The sequence below is a fragment of the Sapajus apella genome, unplaced genomic scaffold, assembly GCF_009761245.1.
Source record: "Sapajus apella isolate SASKATOON/1434 unplaced genomic scaffold, GSC_monkey_1.0 scaffold34, whole genome shotgun sequence".
Lineage (NCBI taxonomy): Eukaryota > Metazoa > Chordata > Mammalia > Primates > Cebidae > Sapajus > Sapajus apella.
In genome coordinates, this window is record NW_022436974.1 from 22,342,528 (window position 1) to 22,369,027 (window position 26,500).

Consider the following 26,500-nt stretch of genomic DNA (forward strand, 5'->3'; position numbering starts at 1 on the left):
TTATTGTATCTTTCCGAGGCTCCACTGAGTAAAACGCTAACCAGAATAACAGGAAATTTTTATTACTGTCATTCTGGTTAGCGTTTTACTCAGTGGAGCCTCGGAAAGATACAATAACTTGCCCAAGGTCACAGAGATAGTAAGTGGCATGTTTGCATCCCAGGTATGCCTGGCTTTTCACAGTCTCTCCTCACCACCACCAGGCTGCCTCCCACATCTGACAGCCATCTCTCCCTTTCTTGACAACCCCCAAGCAGCCAGAGGATCTAAGGGATCCTCTAAAGCAGATCAGAGATTTCTTTTCCCCCAACTATACCTACCCCCAACTTGCTGCACAGAAGATAAAGCTGCATGCACATTTTGGGAGCAATTTATGACCTCTGGCCAGAGGCCCCTGAATGGAAACCGCTGAGTTGCACTCCGGCTCCCTGCTCTGTTCAGATGCCCCTATTGGGCCCCCCGTGGATGACAAGATGATGCATGAGGTCTGGCTAAGCAGCTTATTTGTCTGAGCTGGTGATGGCCTTTGTCCTGAGGTGGGTTAATGGTGAGGGGCAGTGGCCCTTTAAGGCCTGGACAATGGGCAGGCTTCTCAGGTCATCGAATCACTCAGTGGTATGGCCCTGAGTCCCTTAGAGCCCCTCAGAACACAGGAGGCCTCTGCTGACCCTGCTCATCACCCACTGATGCTCCCCTCTCCAAGCAAAAGGGAACACTGGAATGATGTAGAGAGAGAATCAAAGAGCATTCAAATGACAAAGGACTTCAGAGGAGGAAACCGAGACAGAGAGAGGACAGTGGGCATTCCTGACTTCCCGCCTTCCCCTGCACCCAGTTCTGCACTGTGCTTTCCTAGCTTGGCTTGTTTCTGTCTCCAAATGCAGCAGCCCCACACCTAACCAGACCAGGCTGATTTTCCCAGCTGCTCCTTTCATTGCTGAAACCTAATGCTGCAGATTACAGTTCCAACTTCACCTGGCAGCCATGGCTCACTAGAATTCACCCCTTTCCCTACTTCTTGAGCCCCTCTGATCCTCCCCCAAGCCTCCAGTCTTGAGAGAGCCATACCCTTTAGCCTCTGCTACCTGCTTCAACAAAAGCAGCTTGCTCCCTTTGATCAGTTTCCTACATTTGCTTCTGAATAAAGATGCTATTTAAAGATAACTTCTAATATTAGAATTTTTTTCCAAGTTTGAAACCCACTGAGTTAGATCAACCCTTTTATTTTATGGAAAGTTGCAGAGCTGGGATTCAAACCCAGGCCTTCTGATTCGCAATCTTGATTTCCTCTCAATGTATGCATTCATTTATTTATTACACAAAGATTTCTAGTGCACCTACCGTGTGTCAAATACTGAGCTGGTCCCTAGAGTACTGGCACATGTAAGACAGTGCTCCTGCCCTCAAGGAGGGGCCTGAGCATTAACATCGAGTCCTGCTGAGGTTTCAAAACGCAAACATGAAAACGCCTATGGACTTTGGCCTCCACGTGGCCATTGGCAACTTTGGTAAGGGCATTTTCAGAATGTGGAGGCTAAAACTAGAGGAAGATGGATGGGAGGGGAGAGGATGCTCCCAAGAGATTGGGCTTTGTGTCACAAATTACTTCCTAATTACAAAGAGAAAAGAGTTTCTTTATAGAGGGGAGATTAGGAATCACCACCTTAACCAAGTGACCAAACTTAGCATTCCATTAGTGAGCCATTCTAATATGATGCCGTAAGAAGCCCATCTCATCACACATGAGGTACACTTGCCAAAAATATTTAACCTGGATCCAATCTTGAGAAAACAATCAGATACATCCAGAATGCAGGACATTTTACAGAGTAACTGGCCTGGACTTTGCAAAAAGGCTAATACCATGAACAAAGGGACTGTTGAGTATTTGGATGGGTGGGAGGCTCTGGCAGATTAAAAGAGACTAAAATAATACAGCAGTCAAATGCAACATGTGAATCTTACAAGTGATTGAATCCCAGTTTTTTCAAATGCTATAAAAAAAGACATTCGGGAAGAATTGGGAAAATTTTTACATATAGTGTGCACGTTAGGTGATATTATGGATTATTCATTAATAATCATTATATCGTGGTTAGATGAGAGAATGTTCTTATTCTTAGGAGATGTGTGCTGATAGAAACTGTACTGCAGTCTCCAACTTGCAGATGGTTCAGAAAAACTTTTTATGCATAGAGATGAAGTAATGTGGCAGTATATTAACCAACAGATTCAGATGAAGAGTATATGGGCTTTTCTGCACTATTCTTTCAACTTTTCCATAGGGTTGAGATTTTTCAAAATAAAAAATGGGAGTGACTATATGTAGATGGGCAAGAGATTGGACAATAGTAACTGAATTTTTGGAAAGTTTTCTTGGGACAGGTGGGATTGGGTGCTTTTTTTCATGAGAGCCCACCCTCACAATCAAGCAATGCTTCACACCAAGCCTTGACTTCTCCTGGAATGCAGAAAGTCTCCAAACCTTTACAGAGAACGATCATTTGGCAGTTGTGATAAAACAGGCCCTTCCTGGGCGTGGAGGGAACTTCAGCAAGGCACTGGAGCCGGTAATGGGAACCACATTGGTGGGAGTGTGGGGAGCCCCACCCCAGAAATAGCCCTTCTGTGTGGAGGCAAGACAACTGGAACGAATTATGCACATTCATACTTGTTAAACTGCCTTGGCACCAAAAGTGATCCTCGTAACCTGAGCTTTACGGCGGCACAGCCATACTTAAAGTCAGGTCAGCCTTGCCCCTGCACTCTCTGTCAGAGGTTTATAGGTAAGGCATAAAACAGTTCAGCATGAGCTGAAACATGAAAACCTCCTCTAGATTGCAAAGGCAAACTTTTTAAAGTTTTCTGAGGAGGCAGTGTTTGGTGATAAAATCTTGCCTGTCTCCTTCTGCTTTTCCAGCCCTTGGCCAGGTCCCCACACACCTGCCTTCAGCCCACTCCCCACCTCAAGCCTATAGCACAATCCAGTCACACGCAGAAGCTGCTGCATCCTGTGGATGGAAGGTTCTGTTGTGACCAGGGAGTCTTGGTTTCTGAAACTGAGCCCTGAAGCTGTGTGGCCGTGGACAAGTTGAGTCCCCTCTCTGAACTTCAGCCTCTTGGTTATTTGTAGATAATATTTATTACAGGGTTATCCAGACCACACAGGTCTGTGGTCACTGAGTACATGAGACTGGTGTACACGGTGGGTACTCTGTAAACAGTGACGTTTACCTCATGTATTGATTCTTCCTTTCCTGAAAGATTTCTCTGCACAATGGAATGTTGTTTGACAGCATTTTACCCACAGTAAAATTTCTTTCAAAAGTGGAGTCAGTCCTCTCAAACCCTGCTGCTGCTTTATCAACTAAGTTAATGTGATAGTCTAAATTCTTTGTAGTCGTTACAACAATGTTCACAGCATCTTCATCAAGAGTAGATTCCATCACAAGAAACCACTCCCTTTGATGATCCATAAGAAGCAACTCCTCATCCATTCAATTTTTATCATGAGATGGCAGCAATTCAGTTCCATCTTCAGGCTCCACTTCTAGTTTTCTTGCTACTACCAACACACCTGCAGTTACCTCCTCCGCTGAAGTCTTGAAGCTCTCAAAGTCGCCTATGAGACTTGGAATCAGCTTCCTCCTAACTCTTGTTAATATTTGACCCCTCTCCTATGAATCATGAATGTCCTTAATGGCATTTAGAATGGTAAATCCTTTCCAGAAGGTTTTCAATTCGCTGTGCCGAGATCCATCAGGGGAATCACTATCCATGGCAGCTATGGTCTTTAAAAATGTGCTTCTTAAATAATAAATGTGTTTCTTAAATAATTTGAAAGTCAAAGTTAACTTTTTGATCCATGGGCTGAAGAATGGATATTACATTAGCAGGCATGAAAACAACATTCATCTCCTTAGATATTTCCATCAGAGCTCTTGGGTGACCAGGTGCATTGTCAGCGAATGGTAATATTTTGAAAGAAATGTTTTCTTCTGAGCAGTAGGTCTCAACAATGGGCTTAAAACATTCAGTAAACCATGCTGTAAACAGATGTGCCATCATCCAGTCTTTGTCTTTACATTTAAAGACAGCAGACAGAGTAGATTTAGCATCATTCTTAAGGGCACTGGGATTTTTGGAATGGTAATTGAGCACTGCCCTCAACTTCAAGTCACCAGCTGCATCAGCCCCTGATAAGGGAGTCAGTCCATCCTTTGAAGTTTCAAATAAGCATTGATTTCTCCTTTCTAGGTATGAAAGTCCTAGAGGACATCTTCTTCCAATAGAAGGCTGTTCTGTCTACACTGAAAATCTGCTGTTTAGCCTAGCCACCTCCATCAACAATCTTAGCTAGATTTCCTGGATAACTTGCTCCTGCTTCTCCCATCAGCACGTGCTACTTCAACTTGCACTTTTATGTTACAGAGATAGCTTCTTTTCTTAAACCACATGAGCCAACCTCCGCTAGCTTGAAACTTTTCTTAGACTACTTCCTTGCCTCTGTCAGAGTTCACAGAATTGAAGAGACTTAGGACCTTGCTCTGGATTAGGCTTTGGTTTAAAGGAGTGTTGTGGCTGGTTTGGTCTTTTATCCAGACCACTAAAACTTTCTCCATAAAATATAAAAACAGCCAAAAGGCTTTTCTGCCTTCTTATCGTTTGTGTGTTCAGTGGAGTAGCAATTTTCATTTCCTTCAAGAACTTTTCTATTGCATTCACAATGTGGCCGTTTGGCACAAGAGAGCTAGCCTTCAGCCTGTCTCAGCTTCTGACATGACTTTCTCACCGAGTTTAATTATTTCTAGCTTTTGATTTAAAGTGAGAAGCACACAACTCTTCACTTGGCCATTGTAGGGTTACTAATTGGCATCATTTCAATATCATTGTGTCTCAGGGAATAGAAAGGCTGGAGGAGAGGGAGAAAGACAGGGAATGGTCAGTCAGTGGAGCAGTCAGAACACAAACCTGTATTAACTGTTTGCCGTCTTACACCAGACAGTTTGTGGCATCCCAAAACAATTACAATAGTAACATCAAAGATCACAGATCACCATAACAGAGATTACAATAGTTTAAAAATGTGACATGTTGCAACAGTTACCAAAATGAGAAACAGACATGAAGTGGGCACATGCTGTTGGACAAATGGCACCGATGGGCTTGCTTGAAGCAGGGTTGCCACAGCCCTTCAATTTGTAAATATACGGTATCTGCAAAATGCGCTACAGCAAAGTGAATAAAGCAAGGAATGCCTGTACATAGATCTCTATAGGGAATCATTATTTTGATTATGAACAGAAATTTTTCCAAAATTACTCTTGTTTTTATCTAAAAGGTAGCCAACATACAGTTCTTAATGAAAGGGAAATCATGTGAAAAATCACAGGAAAATAATTCTATTTTATCCTTTTTTTTTTATTTTTTTTTTTTTGAGACGGAGTTTCGCCAGGCTGGAGTGCAATGGCGTGATCTTGGCTCACCGCAACCTCCGCCTCCTGGGTTCAGGCAATTCTCCTGCCTCAGCCTCCTGAGTAGCTGGGATTACAGGCACGCGCCACCATGCCCAGCTGATTTTTTGTATTTTTAGTAGAGACAGGGTTTCACCATGTTGACCAGGATGGTCTCGATCTCTTGACCTCGTGATCCACCTGCCTCGGCCTCCCAAAGTGCTGGGATTACAGGCATGAGCCACTGCACCCGGCCTATTTTATCCTTTTATTAAAAAGTTTTAGTAAAAGGGAGGGAGAAGCTTTGAAGTCAGATAGAACTCAGTTCAAATCCTAGCCATGCCACTGACTGGCAGAGTGACCCAGGCAGATTAATAATCCATTCTGAGCCTCGGTGTCTTCATCTGTATATAATAAGATATAATAATACCAACCCAGCAAAGGGAAGTGAAGACACAATATACTTTGTGAAAAGCTCTTAGCCCAGTACCTAGCAAATAGAAAGCATTTCATGAACAGAGCTACAATTAGTACCGAATCTGAGAAGAGCAGGAACCTCCTGATATCCAGACCTGTCTCTCAAGTATTGTTCTTGGGCACCAGAAATGACAGACCAAGGGAAGCCAGCTGACATCAAAAGCCCTGCCCTGCAGATCTTCAAATGGATGATGAAAATGCACTGTGATTTCTGCCCTTTTGAAGCTGTCTCTTAGCCTAGCCCTTCAAGCTACTAGGGATTTGATGGGCTAGGAGGACATTGTGGATGAGAAGAAACTTCAATTTGTTATTTCAAAGTAAGGCAGCTCCTTCAGATAAGGCAAACTGGTTTGTTCAGAGCCTAGGTTCCCAGATGTGTGGTCAGGTGTGGAAGATGATCCTCATCAGCCTTTTTTTGGCAAACATACCTAGGGATGGGTAGGAGTGTGGACCAGAATCGGGTTCATTGTTTGTTTGTTTGTTTGTTTGTTTGTTTGTTTCTGCCTGAGTCAGGACTACAGACCCCAAACTGCTTGTGCAGAGGTTGAACATTTTCACTGGAGTTGCCACATGTCAGCTAGCTCATCCCAGGCAGATTTCTGCTTCCAATCCCAGCTCTGCCTCTCACTAGTGATGACCCTGGAGAGTCACTCTGCCTCCTTGACCCTCACTTGCTTATCTCTAAGGAAAGAAGATGACCAGCTGCTCTGCTGGCCTCTTTAGCGTGTCATATGGCCTCTGTGAGATAAGGCCTGTGAAAGTATGAGTGCTCCCAAGGAGAGGAACGGAAAGGCAGTCCTCACCACGCTCTCTGCAGTGAGGCAGACATGTTATACACACCTTTGTGCAACAGGCATTCTCTCAAAAGCCTATTCACAAACAGAATATGTTGTTACTAAAACCTGTGGTAAATAAAATCTTTAATAAATGGAAGCATTTTAAGTACAGTATAGAAGATAGAGAAAATAATATTTACTTACCACCTGCTACTTTTAATTTATTATGACTTTGTCACCAAGATTCCTGATGTATTTTTGCACGTTAACGTAGCACATCTGGATTATAAAGATTTTCAGACAGGTGTCTACAATATAACTAAAGATCTAGGTACATTCCTCTGCTAGAAAAAAATGCCTTGAACATTTCTGTCCCTCTGGACAGTTGAGAATTTATGACAGGCAATTAAATGATGTGTATTTGCTGAATGTGAATTTCTTCTGGTGAAGCAGAGAAAGTAATATATAAAGAGGGGCAGAGGGTGGGAAGGGACCACACTTGTTTCCTGCTCATTTGCACATTGGGTCAAATAATTCCACTCTCTGCATTCCTCAAGATAAGAGTCTGCTGCTCACACTGACTCCCACCCCTCCCCCTACACGAAGTTATCTTTTTTTTTTTTTTTTCCTATTTCACTTCTTCCAAGAGTCAAGATCCTTCTTGGAACATAACTCAAGCTTCAGAACATACTTCCTTTAGGACTGGAAAATTTCCTAGAAGATGGGGTGTGAAATCTCCCCCTTCCTCCAGGCCCTCCTGCCCTAGCTTGGGGGTTGCCACCTACAGACTGTGTTTGCTGTCTGAACAAACTCAGCATGTGTTGTCTCAAAGGTCCACAGTCATTAAATATATCAAGCTGAAGTCCTCTTCTTTCAAGCTAAGAGCAGATGCACATTTCTGGGCTGGGGAGAAAGAGCCTGTCCTAAAGACCCCTATGAGACCTTGTACCAACTCTTGAGGTAGAGTTTCATTGGATTTGAAAGTCTGGCCAGAATTCCCACTGCACTCGGAAGATTGAGCACTTCTGGGCTGACACGGCTTCTCTTGGAAAGACACATGGTACCACGGAAGGGCATAGGCTTTAAAATCCACCAGAACTGGCTTCAGATCACCATTTCTCCGACTTGTGACCACATGGCATTGGACGATTTACCTCCCTCACTGAGCCTTATTTTTGTCTGTCATGAGATAAGGATAATAAATCTTTTTTTTTTTTTTTTTTTTGGAGAAGGAGTTTCGCTCTTGTTACCCAGGCTGGAGTGCAATGGCGTGATCTCGGCTCACTGCAACCTCCACCTTCTGGGTTCAAGCAATTCTCCTGCCTCAGCCTCCCGAGTAGCTGGGACTACAGGTGTGCACCACCATGCCCAGCTAATTTTTGAATTTTTAGTAGAGACAGGGTTTCACCATGTTGACCAGGATGGTATCGATCTCTTGACCTCATGATCCACCCGCCTCGGCCTCCCAAAATGCTGGGATTATAGGCATGAGCTACCGCACCTGGCCAAGGATAATAAATCTTACATGGAGGGGAGAGGGGAGCAAATGAGGTAGTATTTGTGAAAAGTTAAGCAGGAAGCCTGGTAACATACAAGGCTCCTCCAGCACAGATTCTGCCTCGTGTTGCCCACAGAGCTTGCACTTAGGAATGACTAAGGGCTCAGAGGAGTGGGAGGTGGGTCAGCCTTTTTCCTAGAGCAAGCTTGTCCAACCCATGGCCTGCAGGCCACCTGCAGCACAGGACAGCTTTTGAATGTGGCCCAACACAAATTTGTAAACTTTCTCAAAACATTAGGAGACTTTTTTAGCAAACTTTTTTTTTTTTAACTTTTGAAATAGGGTCTTGCTGTATCACCCAGGCTGGAGTGTAGTGGCAGGATCCTAGCTCACTGCAGCCTTGACCTCCCAGGCTCAGGCGATTCTCCCACTCAGCCCCAATTAGGCCGGGACTACAGGCAGGTGCTACAACACCCAGCCTTTTATTTATTTATTTATTTTGGTGTATTTTGTAGAGAATCGTTTTGCCATGTTGTGCCAAGCTATTCTCAAACTCCTGAGCTCAGGCCATCTACCCGACTGGGCTTCCCAAAGTGCCGGGATTACAGGCATGAGCCACCAAGCCCAGATGCAATTTATTTTTTATTTTTTTTTAATTTTTTAGCTCATCAGCTATCATCAGTGTTAGTGTATTTTATGTGTGGCCCAAGACAATTCTTCCAACATGGCCCAGGGAAAACTAAAAGACTGGACACCCTAGAGGAAAAGTTAGCCCTGGTCCACCACAGCAGTACAGGCTGTCCTCAGTGTGGCTAGCCTCATAGTTCCCCACATGTAATAGACCTCATCCCCCAAGGTTCACCTCTGCTCAGGGATGGACATGACTTCTTCACAGGACTGTCATGGGAACCAGTGAGCGCCTGTGTACAAAAGTACCTGGCACACAGTAGGTGCTCAGAAAATGCTGAATCTCACAAAAGAGAAATCTGCTTAAAGACAGGCCAAGAATGCAGCCTGTGTTGTGTCAGAGTCAGCTCTCGGCCCATTTCAGGGACAGCTTTGTGAGGTGAGAGTGAGTCCCGGCAGCCTCTGGCTGCAGGGAGAGCCTGCTCTGGATTCTACAACACTTTGGGGTGGGCGCTGAGAGCCAAGGGGTTCATGTTCCCACGCCTGCCCTGCCCCAGCACCTGCTTCTTGTGGGACCCCGCTGGCGCCCTGCCAAGGCCTGCCTTCCTGCCTCCCAGCCTAGAGGCCAGGCTGCTTCCAAGTAACATCTCAGTGGGTGTTGCTGAGGCCTGAATACAACAGCCTTTCCATATTGGGAACCCCTTACCCCACCCTCCCTCAGCAGCTTGGCCAAGTGCTTTATGTAAGTCCTGGGTCTTCACATGTAGGGCCACCTGCCAGCCCCACGTGCCACCTTCTGTTTCTCAAACACACCTGGCGCCTTTCACAGCTCTGCAGTTTTCCACAGGAACACCTTTGCTAGGCACAGAAGGTGCTAAGTGCTTTTATGTCTCTGGCCTCATTTCATCTTCACGGCAGTTCTGAGACACCAGCATTGTCCCGTTTTCACAAGTGAGGCAACCGACACTCCGAGAGATCATGCAGTTTGCCAAAGGTCAGGCAGCTAGGAAGTGTCAAGCCCGCAGGGATCCGGTGCTGGAGTGCACAGTCTTTGCACCCACCAGGCTGTGAGCTCCCAGGAAGAGCTTTAGGTCTCCACTGGCTTGCCGAGGACATGCCTGCCTGAGCATTCAAAATGCAGGATGTTTGTTCGCTCTTTCACCTGACAAAGTGAGGCAATTTGTCAGGTTCTTTTGGGGACTTTTCAGGCAAAAAGGCTCAGGTGAAGACAGCTCTTGGCTTTAACAGAGAATGGCTAGAGGGTGCTATTTCTGGTAGGCCTAGGACCAGGGAGAGAAGAGAAAGCAGCTGTAGATACTGGGGTAAGTGCTTCGCTTGTCAGAAAGACAATCTCCCCACACCTGTGCCCTGGAAACACAATCCAGGCCCTGAGATGCACTTTCATCTGTCACCAAGGCATCCCCAGGGTGACCTGCCCAAGCATATCCAAGCCGGTGGGGCTCAGGTTACAGGACCCATTCTCAGGGCCCTTGAGTCCCAACAATGCCTGTTTGTCCTTTGAAACTGCCGTCTCCCAGGAGGAATGTTAATGGGATGGAGAATGGAGGGGGGCTGGGAGGAAGAAGAGACTGACTTCAGTCTGATCCTGCTCCCCTGTCAGCTTCTTGAGTGAGCTCATCCATGAATGCCTGCTCGTCCTTCCAAGAGACACTTAAACCATCCCCAGGAAAGAGGAATTCGTCCTGTGCTGTTCTAGACCAAACCATCACTCCTAGGTGGGGGCGGGGGTCCTGTGTTTCATCTGGGACTTAGTCTGCCCCTTGGCAGAGCTTACAATTCAACTCAAGAAATGTTTTCAAAACCAGAAAAACTGAAAATGACTTAGGAAGTTGGTAAAATAACATTATCTTCTGTCCATATGATAAAATTTTAGGTAGTCATTAAAATCATGTTTTCACATATTTGAAAAATAAAACTCCAATGTTAAATGGAGATTGGATATAAACTATATACAGTATGAACCCAATTTGATAAATATATGCTTAAATATGTATGGGAAAAGACTAGGAGGAAATATATATATATATATATATATATCAGGGAGTGTTAACATGAGTTGTTACTGAGTGTTGTAGCTGTGATTGTTTTTTGTTTTTTTCCTTTGTACTTTATTCTCTTATACATTTCTTTTTTCCTTTGTACATTTTTGTTTTATACATTTTCCAGAGAAAACATGTTACTTTAGAGCCTAAAGGAAATTAATTTGTTACAAATTAATTTATTTCACTCCTACTGTATAGCTAGCATTGTGCTCGGTGCTGGGGATAAGAGATTTGAAGAAACTCCTCTCTGTGCTTCAGGAGCTCAAAGCCTAACAAGCTTCTATAAAAATATATAAGCAGATAACAAAAATATGTTGTTTTTAACAACAATAACAGTGATCATACTGACGCATTTGTTAAGTGCTATGGATTGTTCTAAGTGCTTTATGTATACTTGCACTTAAACTTCACAGTTCCCTGAAGTAGGTGGTTTTTAACACATTTTACTAATAGTTTGTACAGGCTGCTTATGGGAACGTAGAGAATAGAGAGATTAATTCTCTCTGTGGGGGTCAGGATGGCTGCAACAAAGAATTGGTATGTCTGCAAATTCTTACAGGATAAATGTGAGTTCTGCAAGCAGAGCAAGAAGTTTTTTGGGTACAGGCAATACCATGCACAGAGATACCAAGGGATGAAAGAACAAGACATTGTTGTGAAATTGCTAATACCACGCACTTTCCTCCCCAGTGAGAAGCTAGAAGGGCCTTCAGGGCCAGTTTATGAAGGGCATAGAAGATCACGCTGTAAAGTTTGAGCGTGATTCTATCAGGCAGCAGTGAGCCATCCAGGAGCTCTGTCATGGTCAGCCCTGCCTTGGAGAAAGATCATTCTGGGCTTCTGAAACCCTGTGAAAAGCTCAGCCGTATGTGGAGGGAGAAGTGTTCCTCTGGAGACTGAGTGTTGCAGGAAAATTCATCTCCGTTCCAGCTGAAGTAGCAGGGAAGGAGAAAGGAAACAACGGGAGGCCACAGAAATGTGTGATTTCCGTTACCCTATCTGCTTGTAGAAAGTCACTGCAGCCATGGGGAATCGAGCCCCCAGATGGGAGCTGTATATGCACAGGAATGTGTTTACACCCAGACCATGAAACGGTGTTACCGCCAGAAGAGAGACTTAGTAATTGCAAATGGGCTTTTGGTTTTGCATGCAATTTCTGTGCTTAGTTAGTCCAAATCACTTCTGTTTTTGCCATAAGAACAAGGGAAAGTCTTGTGTGACCGTACTATAAGTACTTACATTCCAAGCTTGTTTGGTGGTGCATTTGTTATAGAAGTCCCCCAAACCCCTCACCATAAACCTGACAACTTGCTAGAAAGCCAGGGTAACCCTCCTTGGTTCCGTTTGCCAAGCTTTTGGCTTATCAGATGATGGTCTGCTCTGCTTGGCCACAGGGTTCTGCTTGTAACAAATGAGATGATCAGAACAATGTAGGCATTTGTTCATCAGGATTGCTTCTTATTCTCACATTGCCCTCCTATTAAAATATTCCTTTTGCAATGAAGTAGTGATAAGTAGAGGGCATATTTTTCTTTTGGAACTTTTGTTTTCAACTTAAAAAAATTGACTATGAAATGCACATCTGGGCACCACAGAGCCTATGCTTTGTTGATCTGTACTTAGTGCCAGGTGCTCAGAGGGATGCAAAGAAGAATCAGACATGGATGTGGTCCTTAAGACAGATGCTCATGAGTGGTAAATGATGAGTATCATTTGGAAAAGGCTAGAGGTCATCACTGAAACACGCTGGGTGAAAAGTACATAGCAACTCCTTGTACTATTTTTGCAAGTTTTAGGTGAATCTAAAATTATTTCAAAATAAAAAAGGCCAGCACCTAAGGTGAATGGCAGGGTGCCAGTGGGCAGAATATAGAAAGGATTAGCATAGGGTTGTCATTTAAAGCTGCAGCAGGAAGAATCTTGAATATCAGGCTAAAGAGTTCACATTTTATTCTGTAGATTGTGTGAAGCCATGGAAAGCTTTTGATTAAGACCAAAACATAGTCAGATTTCCTACTAGAACAATCGCTCAACTATCCGGGTGAAGGATAATCGTAGGGAAGTGAGGCTTGTGGTTGCTAAAATAACCTCGGTGGGAACGGATGATCTTAAAAGGTATCCCTCTGTCAAAAGGCAAAATTCCAACAAACTTAGATCTTGACTGGCATTTGCTTGTGATTCTATAATTGAGCAATACTTATTTTTCGATAAGCTGAGCAGAAGAGGTTAGCTTTGTAGACAGAAAAGGAAAGCAGAAACAGAGACTAAAAAGTGCATTGGTTGTTTAGATTAAAGCAGAGGGGACTTCCTTATAACGCTGGCTAAAGCTGGCCTGCTTGGGGATGTGACTATCATCTCTCTCTCTCTCTCTCTCCTGATTTCTTAGAAGGCCAGATAAATAACTTCGTGTTGGCTTGGTAGTAGAATTTCTGCATGAGTGACTCCATTTTGGTTTGCTCCATTGGGCCTAGTGCAGGAGCTCAGTCCAAACCATTGGCCTCCTATAAATTGTATTTAACACCTAAGAGAACTGGCTCTGCAGGATGTTAATAGGAACTATTTGAAATAGGGGTTCCATGGACAAACACATTTGGGAAATGTTAAGGTCGAAGAGATTCCTTACCGCAGGAGTTCTCAGCAGCATTGTTAACTTGGTAACTAATGTGTACTGTGATTCTCTAAGCAGAAGAGATGATATGCAGGGTTTCCCAAAGCTTTTTGAACATGGAACCTTCTTAGGAACTTCTCACAGGACTTGTGTTCAGAAAAGTACCGTTTGGGAAACACCAGCTGGCATTGAAATGGAGAGGTATTTGTAGCACAATCCCTCTTTCTGTATCCTGCGAACTGGAAACCATGGCTTAACATATATGGATCCCCTGGCACTGGGGGGATGGGTGCCCACCAGACCATCTCCTTCCTTCCCCAGCTGTCTGAGTCTGCAGGATCACTGCCTTTCCCTAAGCACAGAAGGCTCTTCTGTGGGTTTGTTAACAGCAAGGAAACAATAACATCACAGATGCCTAGAACACATTTCCAACGCAATTCTCTAAAATTGCAATAATGATAAATAATTTAATGTGTGATAAGGGAAACATTTTTGAAGGACTCTTTAAGTGGCATTTTTCAATCAAGTTCCTTAATTAACCTTTTTTGCATTTCAGTACAAACACATGGTAGTTTTAAATTCCTTACCCTTCTTATAAGTGAACTCCACCTTGATTTTGACCGGTGTGCTATAACTACTTAGAGCAGCCTCTCCTCCTTCCCCACCCACCTTCTCATTCTAACACTACCTTGTGGTTAGCAATAGCACCGGGTGATTATTGAAATGCACATGTTTTTCAGCATTTTATTTTAGTTCGCTAAACCCTCTGATCTTGTCACATCTGCTGGTTTCTACAAGTTGTTTGACCTTCAGCTGGCTAGTTAACCTCTCTGAGCATTACTTTTCTTATCCTCAGTATGGGAAGAGCAATTCCTACTTCCCATAGCTAGTACAGAAAAGTGCTAGGCACTTTTAGTGTATACTACCTTTTAGTATATTTAGGTACTTGGTAAATATTCTTTCTGATGGCCTCTTTTCTAGTGATTAGCATTGTATTCTGCAGTTAACAGTTCCTCAGAAACACTTGAGTGAATACAGGTACATGCACACAGATGCCATTAGTCTAATAAAGATATTAGTTAAGGAGTTAATTGCACCTTTAAGATCTTTATTTATTCTTTCTCTTTTGCCTTTCTTTCATTAAAAACATTGAACTTAGTGATGATAATAATAAGCTGTAAACCATCCAGTAAGATTGGTATTATTGCTCCCATTTTAAAAATGAAGAAAATGAGACTCAGACTCAAGCTTTATTAAAATTCACATCTTTCAGTTTCCTAAGTACATGTTCTTTAGCATGAGGAATGATAAGGACCCATTTCTTCTTTGACTCTTCCAGTCAACTCAACAGTTATTGACATGTGCTGGTGCCATAAGACACATTCCAGCCCTGTAAGAACTCACCTTCTAGTTGAAGGAGATGAAATGTGTGCATGAAACTTACAAGGCAGCCCTATAACACCTCATTTATCCCTCACTGGGGAATGAACTGTTATATTAAGTGAATTTTACAGATGGAATCACGAAACTTTAACTCAAAGGGGCCTTACAGATCTCGCTGTACAACCCTATTATTTCAAGGGGAAGAAACACTGGCTCAAAGACACTGGGTGATCTGCTCAAGGTGGCTCCGTTCAACTGTTGCAAAACTGAAACTAGAATCTGGCTCCTTCGACTTCCTGCCTGGGATTTTAAAAATAAGTTAACCATTTTCTTCAATAGAGTACATATTTCTTTGGAATGTATGTCAACTGGATGGCTCCTACCTTACATTTTTCTGCCTGTCTTGGTATCATTGTTATCATTAGCCTTATAACACTGCGCTAGAACATAGCAATGACTTCGAACCTTCTTAAATGTGTATCTGATACTCTGTTCCTTACCCAGACAGCTTCCTGTTACCCAAGCTCATTAGGTCATTTCCGACCCAACCCAAAATCGCACAAACTGTGGGCACTGTATAAACAGATTTGTTTGGTTCATTAGCCTTGGTCCAGTTACTTTATTTCTCTGAGCCCATTTCCTCACCTGTAAAATGGGCAGGGTACAATACCCTATCTCAGAAGTTATTGGAGTAAAGTTATTGGAGTACAAGGAATAAAAGGTGCCTGGAACTTAATAGGTGCTTAGCGCCCTTTTTCCCCCCGTCCTTTCTTCCAAGTGTTCAAGAAACTCTTAAAAGTTGCACACTTCCTCACTCACAAAATGCAAAGAAATAATGAAGTAGAACCAAAATAAGTGTTGGTCATGAAACACAACCCCCTCCTGCATAGTAAATCAAAAGTCCCTCTACTCCAGGAAAAAAAAAAACCTCACATATATGATATCTAGTTTCTTCCTCCCAGTAGAATAAAGAAGGCTTTAACACAAAGCATAATTCATATCATCTCCAGATCTTGGGCCATAGCACCTCATGAAAACTATTAACACATCTCCCACTACCTACTTTATGAACTCATATAAAAGCAGGTCAGGTGAGCTTGCTCTAGGTAATGGCTGAATCCCTGAAGCATATGAAATTTGACCTCGTGTGAAGCGATTGTTTTAAATTCACTCTGGGAAGAGAGAATGCCTTTCTGTGATGTACATAAGCACTCCTAGCAGCACTGTGGATTTCATAGACTCAGAGAGTCAAGGCTTTAGCACTGGAAGGAACTTCCAGGTCTGCCAGTCTAACACCTGAAAGATAAAGAAACTGAGGACTGGGGAACACCTGAGATGTCCCCAAGAAATGCAGAGTCTGAGACAGATCCCAGGTGATTCATGTTTTCCTGAGAATCGTTCGCTCAACATGTAGCAAAACAATGCTGGACAATAACTGAGATCTTTTGGGGGGTTCATGTTTGTGCCTTTGTTTTATGGTTCCTTTTCTCCCTTTTAAGATGAGCAGGTCAGATTTGATTGCCTCTCTGATTCCCTAGGATTGTGAAAGATGAACAAATGAGTGTAAGAATGAACAAAGCCTGCATCAAAGTCCCGATTTTGTGACTACAGCCCTACTCTGTCTTTCTTCTGCAGGATCTCCCCAGGCAGCATTCTCTCAGCCCCCATTTATTGGCCTTTATTTTTGCCAACTGGACCCGTCCTGAGAAGCTACCTCTTTGGCCATGCTCCTCTCCCCGGCAAAAATATCGCCCTGAGTAATTGCCTAGTTGAGGGGCATTTTTAAATTCCCAACAGTGTCTCTAATTCCCAGTACACCCTTGTGCTAGAAGCCCCATGAGAAATTGTCCCCTTGTCCCCCCTTTCCCTGGGAAGGTATGTTTAATTTGTATCTGCAGTTGGTGGACAGAAATAGCCAAATGTAAGGCCCTGAGCGCTTTATAAAGCACAGAAAGGGAGAGAGGTGCTCACATTTATTGAGCACTTGCCAGGAGCAACATATGTTCTCTCTTCTCTAGAGGCAGGTATTCTTATCCCCACACTACAGAAACTGAGGTCCTGGGATGCCAAGTGAGACCCCCAGCTTACACGTGGCTGGCTGCCCTCCAGTGCAACTACCTTACACTGCCTCCCCAGCGTGAACGTCCGTGGCCTCCTGAACGCTTCTGAAATTGAAACTTAGCAAATCTGCAGCAGTGTTCTCCAGGTTTAGATGTTGCAGAATCTCATTGGCATTTAACATGGCTGGGTGTTTGAGTGTATTTTTACGTCTTGCCTGGGGCCTGAATAAAAGTTACAAGCAGCACTGAAGACCAAACCAAGAAAGAAAATGTGGGCAGCCAATCTTGTAACCTTAGCTAATCTTTAATTATGCCTTAATTGAGGATCTATAAAGCAGATATAGGAAGACTAATAATAATATGCTGAGTTTATGCAGCATTTTAATTTCTCCACTTCTTCACGTGTGTTGTAATAATTATTGCCGCCGTTTCTTGAGCCGCAGCTGGGTGCCAGGTACCTTGTGAAGCCCTTTATATTTTTTCTATTTTATTTCTCTCCTCCACTCTTTAGAGGAGATATTCTCCCCTCCTTACCAATGAGGAAACCGATTTACACTTGTCCCAGGGAGAAGCACGGGGCAGCCTTTGCGCCAGGTGCAGTCAGGAGGCCTATTCCACAGTCAACACTAGCTTCTCATTTATAGGTGGTGCTGCCTGTGGATCATGGTGCCCAGAGAACAGGGGCTGAATTTGGGCCCTGCTCCAGCCTCCAGGGCACATCACTCTCCCCTGTGGAACAGTTCAGTGACAAATACATTGAAGCACAGCCCAACAATTCTGTAAAGCAGGGCTCCCCAACCCTGGAGCCATGGACCTGTACCAGACTCTGACCTGTTAGGAATCAGGCCACACAGCAAGAGATGATGGGTGGCATGACCGCCTGAGCCCCACCTCCTGTCAGATCAGCAGTGGCATTAGATTATCACAGGAACCCAAACCCTATTGTAAACTGCAGAGGGATCTAGGTTGCGTGCCCTTTATGATAATCCAACTAATGCCTGATGATCCGAGGTGGAACACTTTCATCCCAAACCCCTATCCCCACCTGCTGCTGGTCCATGGAGAAATTGTCTTCCATGAAACTGGTCCCTGGTTCCAAAAAAGGTTGGGGACCACTGCGGTAAAGTAAGTCTCCCCATCCCAGTTGTTTATGCAGATGAGGAAACTGTGCAGCAGAGAACATTTTTAACTTAGCTTGGTCAGATATCAGTGTTAATGCTTGCTTTGCAGTACCAGCTATCCCCCTATCAAGTGAGATAATCCAGAGAATCTCATGCTCATGGAGCCATCTCCCACCAGAGGGCAAATCTGAGGCCACAGCATCACCAGACTGAGTGACCTGTATCTGCTATCCTCAGACTGATGTACAGAACTCCTGTCATGAGGAATTAGTCCATCATTTCACAGGGCGGGAGCCCCCACAACCGGTGGGGCAGGGGTGAGGGAGTTGTTGTTTTTCTGACTTGTTTATTTCATTTTGCAAAGATCTGGGACATTGACAGGTACAGGAAGTTAAGTTGAAGCCTACAGTGAGAACGTCCGCTAGCAGTGTCATCTGGTTACTTCACAGTAATGACAACAGTGATTAATTATCAAGCTTTACCATGTGCTGGGCAGCCTACTAAGTGCTCCACAAGCCTGCTAAATCCTTCCGTAATCCTACTAAGTAGCCATTACTACCTTTTTTGTTGTTGTTAGAGATGAAGTCTTGCTCTGTTACCCAGGCTAGAGTGTGGTGATACAATCATAGCTCATTGCAGCCTCAAATTCTTAGGCTCGAGTGATACTCCTGCCTCAGTCTCCCAAGTAGCTGGGACTACAGGCGTACACCACCACAGCTGCTTACTGCCTTCTTTTTTTTTTTTGAAATGGAGTTTCGCTCTGTCACCCAGGCTGGAGGGCAATGGTGCAATCTCAGCTCACTGTAACCTCCCGCTCCTGGGTTCAAACAATTCTCCTGCCTCAGCCTCCCGAGTAGCTGGGCTTACCGGTGCCTGCCACCACGTCCGGCTAATTTTTTGTATATTTAGTAAAGACAGCGTTTCACCATGTTGACCAAACTGGTCTTGAACTCCTAACCTCAGGTGATCACCCACCTCGGACTCCGAAAGTGCTGGGATTACAGGCGTTTTTAAATAAAGCAACTAAAGCACAGAGTTTCCAGTAACTGGCTGAAGGTCACTTAAGAATGGAATTCACTTCTAACCAAGGTGGGAATACTGATCTGTCTGATTTCAGAATCAATACTACTCTTTACTATTCCATACTGTGACTCTACCCCATTGCAGCTTAGTGACTTTAGGACAGTCACTTAACCAGATACACTATAATGGAAACAATAACACCTATTTCACTTGATTTTGTCAGGATTAAATAAGATGGCAGTCTACCAAAAGCCAGTGGATGGGGATAAAGGTGTTTCCTTCCTTCTGAGATCAGTGGCAAGTAAATATTTACTGATTTCAGTTTTAGATGCTTTGATGCAAATGTTATACCCACCACTCATTTTCTACTGCACCTCTTTTACATTCAGCAGCTGAAGACACCAGTGCTTTCGGCTGTGTGTTTTAGAGTCAGACAAACCGCAGGCCCCAGCCAACTCCCTTCTTGTGGAGCCTCCTCTCAAGGCTGTGGATATCCTTTCTTTTTAGTATGGGGCTGCTGTGAGGACTCAGACGTAGCGTGTCTTTTAAAAATACTGGCTTTGAGGGAAAGAGAGATTGAGGGAAACCTTGCAAGCCACATGGGGAAATTGTGGACAGGACACTTCTCCAAAGTCCATTTTGTAATTATTCTCAAGAGAATCCATGGAGAGTCAGCACCTTTTTGGCTGCCCAAAAAGTGCCCTTGTCTCCCTAAAAGGGAGAGTTAACAGGCCGGGGAAGAGTTGCTGGCGGCCATCAACATGATGAAGTGAAATTTCAAATTACATTAGATGTTTGCTTAAGGAACAACAGATGAGGCCCTGTGGATTCTCAATCCTCTTGACTACACTGCAAAATGAAAGCATAACCATTTGAAACCCTTCCCCCGGATCCTATGAAGTCTGGGCCCAAAAGATGACCTTTTAACGATAGCTTCCTGCCTCTGAAGGGTTAGGGTGTGTCGAATTTGTCTTTGCTCAGGGCCTGGTTTTAATCATTGCCATAGTCAGAAGAAAGGGCTCTTATCCACATTGCTTACTTTTAAAAATATCCGAGATGTTCTTTGAGGTTATAATCAAAATTTTTTGGATAAGGTTCCCTGTCCTTTACCTGGTAATCTACAGTGTGACCTTTGTCACATTCAGCGAGCTTCCATTGAGAACCCGTTGTGGCCCCAGCCAGTTCACATGGGTGGGTGAATTTCATCTTCCCCAGGATCCTGTCATTGAGGCTTTGTATTTTCCGCATTTACAGGTGAGCAGACCGAGGCTCAGATAGGATAAGTCATTGTCAAGATCACACACAGCTAATGGATGCGTAAATACTTAGCCCTTTGGAGAAGGGAGGGAAACTGTTTCTGATGGAGGGAACTGCCTATGTGTGCAAGACTAACTCCAAGTTCATTGCCCTTTTTACTACACTACAGCTAACTCTCTCATCAGGGGAAACTTGACGATATTCAGTGGACAACGAGGAGCCACAGGAGGTTTCTGAGTAGGATAATGGCCTAAACAGAGCTTTGGAAACATTGATCAGCTAGCTTCTCTTCCTTTCTTAGTCATTCGCATTTAATCTCAGTATTACTCTGTAATTTTAAAACCATGCACCCAGAGCAAATGTGCACTTGATGTGGAAAATGAGACCTAGAAAAGTTTTATAAGCTGCCCAAGGTCACGAGCTTAGCATTTAACCAGGACATTAAACTCTCACTGTAGTCTGAGCACCATTTTCCCTTGGGCAAACTACCAGCCCAGCCGCAAACTCAAGTCTGCAGAAGCCCATCCTCTCTGTAAAGAGCCCACGGTAAAATTAAAATTCGTCCAGGACAGAGGCATAGAGCTGCCCCAACCAGTTTAAATTGTTCAATCCTCTGTCCTCCACCCCACAACTGCAGCGGATTCTGTTCAGAATCTAATTAGTCTTCAAAGAAACTTTTGCTGGTAAAATAGGCTCCCAGCAGAGAAGGCTTTGTTTTCCATGTTTGGTGGCTAAAAAAAGGCACATTTTGCACCAAAATGACAGAGTCTGGAGGTGGTGAACTTTTGACCCAAGAGAATAAATTCTTGAAGGGAAAATCTACAGCCACCTGAAGCTTGGCTTGGCTGCATTTATGCAAATGGACCCAGCCCCAGTAGGATGTTAGAAACCATTATGACCAGGTTCCCTCTTTACCACCTCCCCCAGGGGCCCTGATCCTTGGCTTAAGTTTTGCATTTCCATAATAAAGGCCACCAGCTCCCATTTCATCACGTAGTCCCCAAGAACCATTTAAAACCCAGGCAGCCCCCATTGTAGCAGGATTTCCTTGGCTCTCCTTCCCTGGCCCTCTCTCCCTCTTATCTCTCTTCTGAACCTGTGAGTTTTTCTGAGGAAGAGATTAAATCAATTGCAAAGAGCTGTTTAATTAAACTCTCCCCCTCCCACCTCTAAAGTTGCTGGAGACTTCTTTTGACTTCTCCTTGGTGATGCCTAATCACTGTAATTTAGCAGATTCTGTAATTACGTGCCGCACACGGAAGCAGTTTGATTGCTGTTTCTTTGTCCTGCCTATTTCAACCTCAGCTGACAGCTGACTTCACCCTCCACGAGTGTCTGGAATATCCTGGTAGGAGGCAGGTTGATCTGAATTTACAGGCAGCCTTTGAGGGGTCCAGATTTAGAGGCAAATGGGACCAAAGGGTGGGTATTGGGCATTCTGAGGGTGAGATGGGCTTCCCGTTTCTGCAGGGTGACCTGCGGGGCTGCAGGTGCAGGGAGACACCTGCCAGAGCACAGATGGGTGGGTTTCCAGAGACTCCGGGCCCAGCCGTGAGGTTCACAGTTCACTCTGCCCTCAGTCATCCTGCCAGTGCATTTTTCATTCTGCAAGATGCAGACACAAAACTGTAGGAAGTGGCTCATGCCACCTTCCCAGATCTCCCCTTTCATAAACATGGCCATTAACTCCCTTTTACACATGACAAAAGTGAAATGAGACTTTCCAACTAGTCAGTGATGGCACCTAGATCAATCCCGGTCCGTGTCACTTTAAAGCCCACTCCGCCCAATCAATGCTTTGTTTGGTGGTGCCTATCCTTGTGTTAAGTGCCTCACTTATATTTTTTTATTTGATCTTCACAAAATTCGTTGCATAATTATAAACAAGGTTGAATTGTAAGGAAAACGAGATTTTAAAAGTGATGTAGTATGTACAATGTCACACAGTTAGCAAATGAAGGAGTTGGAATTTGAACCTATGTGGCTCTGAGTCCAAAGCCCAAACTTGTAACCCCCACACTTTATCCCTTTTTAATTATATAGTGAGTTCTCGTGCATTCCAAGGCCATGGAATGTATTCCGTCAAGCACCTTGCAGATTTTTGAACTATTTCCACATTGTTTTGATTTAGCTTTCTTATGCACTTAAATATTGAGAGTCGTTACCTTAGAAATTAGTGGCAGAAGGGTGTTTTTCCTCCCGGGCTTTTATATATACCTGTAGTGTTAAGACCGTGGGGTGGCGGTGTATTTTTTGCTTCTTAACATATGACATTGCCGTCTCAAAACTTTCCAGCGAGGTGGGTAGGCCAGCCCTGGGCCTCCTAACCTATTTCCAGGAAACTGCTTCAGGGCACAAAACTTCTGACCGTAGTCAGAGCTGGGACCCCCAGGAGATGCTCTGTGTAAAGAGCTGCTGAATAAGGAGATGGGGAACCTGGGGCTTGCTGGGGTAGTCTAGGGGTGGGTGGTGATGATGGTGACAGCTACACAGAAGACAGTGACCCCACCACAGGACTATGTCTTTAGTTGGCAGGAACCAACAGGTAGTAGGAAGATGTGGGTTTGGTGGTCTCCTCGGAAGAAGCTTCTAGGATCTCAGCAGGACAGACTTAATGGGGCACTACACACCCTTGGGGTGTCGGGAAGTTTGCAATGGAAGCTGTGGCTGTGATTGCTTTGGATTGAGTGTGATTAAAAGAGAGAGAACAGGACGTTTTTCTTCCTTTTAGAATGGAAGAGAGAAAGCGGAGCCTGCTTGAATACCAGTTCTCTGACAGGCTCTGTGTTTTGACGTGGTGCCTGACTTGAAGGACCTGGTTGGCAAAGTTGACAGAAAACTTTGCACACATCTTCTAGGGCTTCAAAGTGAAGAGCCCTTTGCCTTAACACAGGTGTGTGAGTGTCGCCATGTGTGTCTGGGTTGAGTGAGCACTTTGAGATAGAGCTAGCCTGACACTGAGCAAAGGGAGGAACTGAAACCTCCTGTTTTGAGTAACAGCTTCTATAAGAAAAGCCTCTATTAGCCACTCTTCGAGTCCCATTCCATACTCTAGATATTTCCTTTATATTTTTGACCTGTATAAACTTGTTCTCATTTACATCCCTTAGCCAACCATCTTCTAATGTTTCTTGACACCTACTTAATTATCTTGAGTAGAAAAATGAGAGAAGGGGTGGAGTAGAGCCAGCTACATTCCTTATAAATTTTGTTTGTATTTTTTTTTCTAATATAAAAATGACACATTATTGGTCCTTTTCTTTGAAAATAAACGGAAATAAATTGCTGTGCAATCCATGTAGACAAAGCAAATATATCAGTTAAAAAATAGCACACAGCAGCTAGCAAACTACTTTAACATTGCATCAATTCCTGTCTAATAGCCACAATGCACACAAGCAAATTATTCATCAGAAACAAGCTCCAGACATAAAGCAAAATAATCCATGTGAAGGAATTCCAACATCCTGCTCACACATGGACTACAAGCAAATAGTTCACTGAATATTAGTGCACAGCAAGCAAAGAAAAACATTTTAATGATTTGTACAAAAAGCATATTTTAGTGAGCATCAGTGCTTTATAACAAGCAACAAAAATGTACAGTATCATAAAGATTTTAATCCTTGTCTTCCAAACCTAGAAAATCATGCAAAGCCAGGTAAATAAACATTTCCAAAACCTTCAAAAGCTCATGTCACTGATGGATTCCAGATGATTCTCCTAATCACTGCATTAGAAAACAAGTTATCTTGATCTATAAAATACCACTCCTCAGCTCTGTTTACTGTGTCCTTTTTCAAAGCGTCTATAATATTAACATCAAACCTGATGTTAGAGCTGTGCCTCTGTGGCTTAAGAAAACCCTTTATTTGTAATTATTCCTAAATGAAATATGTGTACAAAATTTTAACAGTTAAATTTTAGGCCAGGCGTGGTGGCTCATGCTTGTAATCCCAGCACTTTGGGAGGTCGAGACGGGTGGATCACCTGAGGTCAGGAGTTCGAAGCCAGCCTGACCAACATGGTGAAACCCTGTCTCAAATTAAAAAAAAAAAAAAGAGGTTAAATTTTAGTAAAAGGTTTATAATAAAAAATATCAGTTCCTTGCCCCATTTCTTGCCTCATGCACTCCCAAGTCTCACTCCCTGGGAGACAGGAACTCTAATCTCTTCTACCTATTTCTCCTGCTGTTTACCTCCATGTTTTAAACAACATGCATGTACTGCTATTTCTTCACCTATTAATTTTACACATTATCTGTTGACTTTGTGCAATAAAGTAAGACTCCCACACCACCTCTTCGCTTGTTTTCTCTCTCCCCATACAACTCTAGCATAAATATTATAATCATTTTTGTTAAATAAGTAGTTGTGGGTTGTATTACTATGATTATGTAATGTGTGGGCTTTGGGGTTTTGTTTTTTGATTTTTCCCACAGCCAAATAGTGCACTGTAACCATTCCTCTTTTCTTGTGCATGCCTTCATTTATTTTCTCAGAGTTGTTCATTGTCTTTTTTTCCCTTTGCCTTATTGGAGAAATGTTAAGTGATTCAGAGCAGCTAGGACAAGATCCTTAATATAAGGGATGCAGTAACTGATAAGGCTGTAAAAGGGACCAGATTTTTTTTTTTTTTTTTTGAGACAGAGTCTTGCTCTGTCACCCAGGATGGAGTGCAGTGACACGATCTTGGGTCACTGCAACCTCTGCCTCCCAGGTTCAAGCAATTCTCCTGCCTCAGCCTCCTGAGCCGCCAGGACTACAGGCGCACACCACCATGCCCAGCTAATTTTTTGTATTTTTAGTAGAGACGGGGTTTCACCATATTGGCCAGTCTGGTCTTGAACTCCTGACCTTGTAATCCACCTTCCTCGGCCTCCCAAAGTGCTAGGATTACAGGCGTGAGCCACCGCACCCAGCCTAAGGGACCAGATCTTAATGGACCTTGAATGCCAGGCTAAGGAACTTGGACTTGAGGGTAACAAGGAGCCGGGGAAGGGCTTTAGGCAGGGAAGTGACCTTCTGGAACATTCCTCTGATGGCTATGTGAGAGGTCCATATGGAAACAGTTTTTAAACTGACACAGAGGAGTGTGTGAAAGTACCTGCATTTTCAGAATCTTTCCAGCACAACTGGTGTCATCTTTAGGAAACGCCTACACTTGCATGGGAGTTTGTCAATTCACTAACAGACTCCAGCTCTCCTGCACTTTCCTTCCCCGAAAATATGGATACATTGTAAGGAAGAGTAAAAATCATCTCACAGGTATACCCAACTGGAATTTCCTGATTCATTTGAAATTAACCAGTCTCAAAGAGGTCCAGGTTATGCAGGTTATGGGTAACAGGAAAACTACTACTACTAACACACGCGCACGCACACACACACACACACACACACACACACACACACACACTTATTTTTAAGTGAAAATAGCTAAAATGCTGATGGATAGATTTATGTATTACCCACCACCAATGAATTAGAATTTATTCTACACACAGACATCTAACTCTTTTTTTTTTTTTTTTTTTTTTTTTGAGACAGTTTCGCTCTTGTTACCCAGGCTAGAGTGTAATGGCATGATCTTGGCTCACCACAACGCCCGCCTCCTGGGTTCAAGCAATTCTCCTGCCTTAGCCTCCCAAGTAGGTGGGACTACAGGCACGTGCCACCATGCCCAGCTAATTTTTGTAATTTTAGTAGAGACGGGGTTTCACCATGTTGACCAGGATGGTCTCGATCTCTTGACCTCGTGATCCACCTGCCTCGGCCTCCCAAAGTGCTGGGATTATAGGCGTGAGCCACCGCGCCTGGCCGACATCCAACTCTTAAGCTGGAATCACACAAATCTCAGTTGATGCTTTTTGCTCTGTTTTGTTTTGTTGGGAGAAAAAAGCTGGAAATGTCAGGAGATCAAAGTTAGAATACAGAATAAGAATTAAGATTTAGAAGGTTACTCAAATAAGAACAGAAAGAAACTAGGGTTTTTATCCATGTTGGCGTGTATGAAATTACTTTTAATTTTGCAAAATCACAGCTTTGCCCTCTCAGCCTGTGTAAGTGAACCTTTCAATTAGCATTCATAAAGACGAAAGCCCCAGTGTTATGGGTGACCAGGGACTGTCCAGATTTCTGAGAGCGCAACTGAC

General features: G+C 43.7%; 1 protein-coding gene and 1 long non-coding RNA gene across 13 annotated transcripts in view; one reads left to right on the plus strand and one right to left on the minus strand.

Moving 5' to 3' along the window:
• Nucleotides 1–26,500, plus strand: part of TENM4 (teneurin transmembrane protein 4) — a 3,057,282-nt gene that overhangs the window by 2,761,122 nt on the left and 269,660 nt on the right. The window lies entirely within an intron of this gene.
• On the minus strand, nucleotides 4,277–24,655 carry LOC116563339. Its single transcript, XR_004274345.1, has 3 exons — nucleotides 24,643–24,655; nucleotides 15,691–15,699; nucleotides 4,277–4,492 (listed from the first exon to the last, which is right to left on the minus strand). It is a non-coding gene; the product is annotated as an uncharacterized LOC116563339 (long non-coding RNA).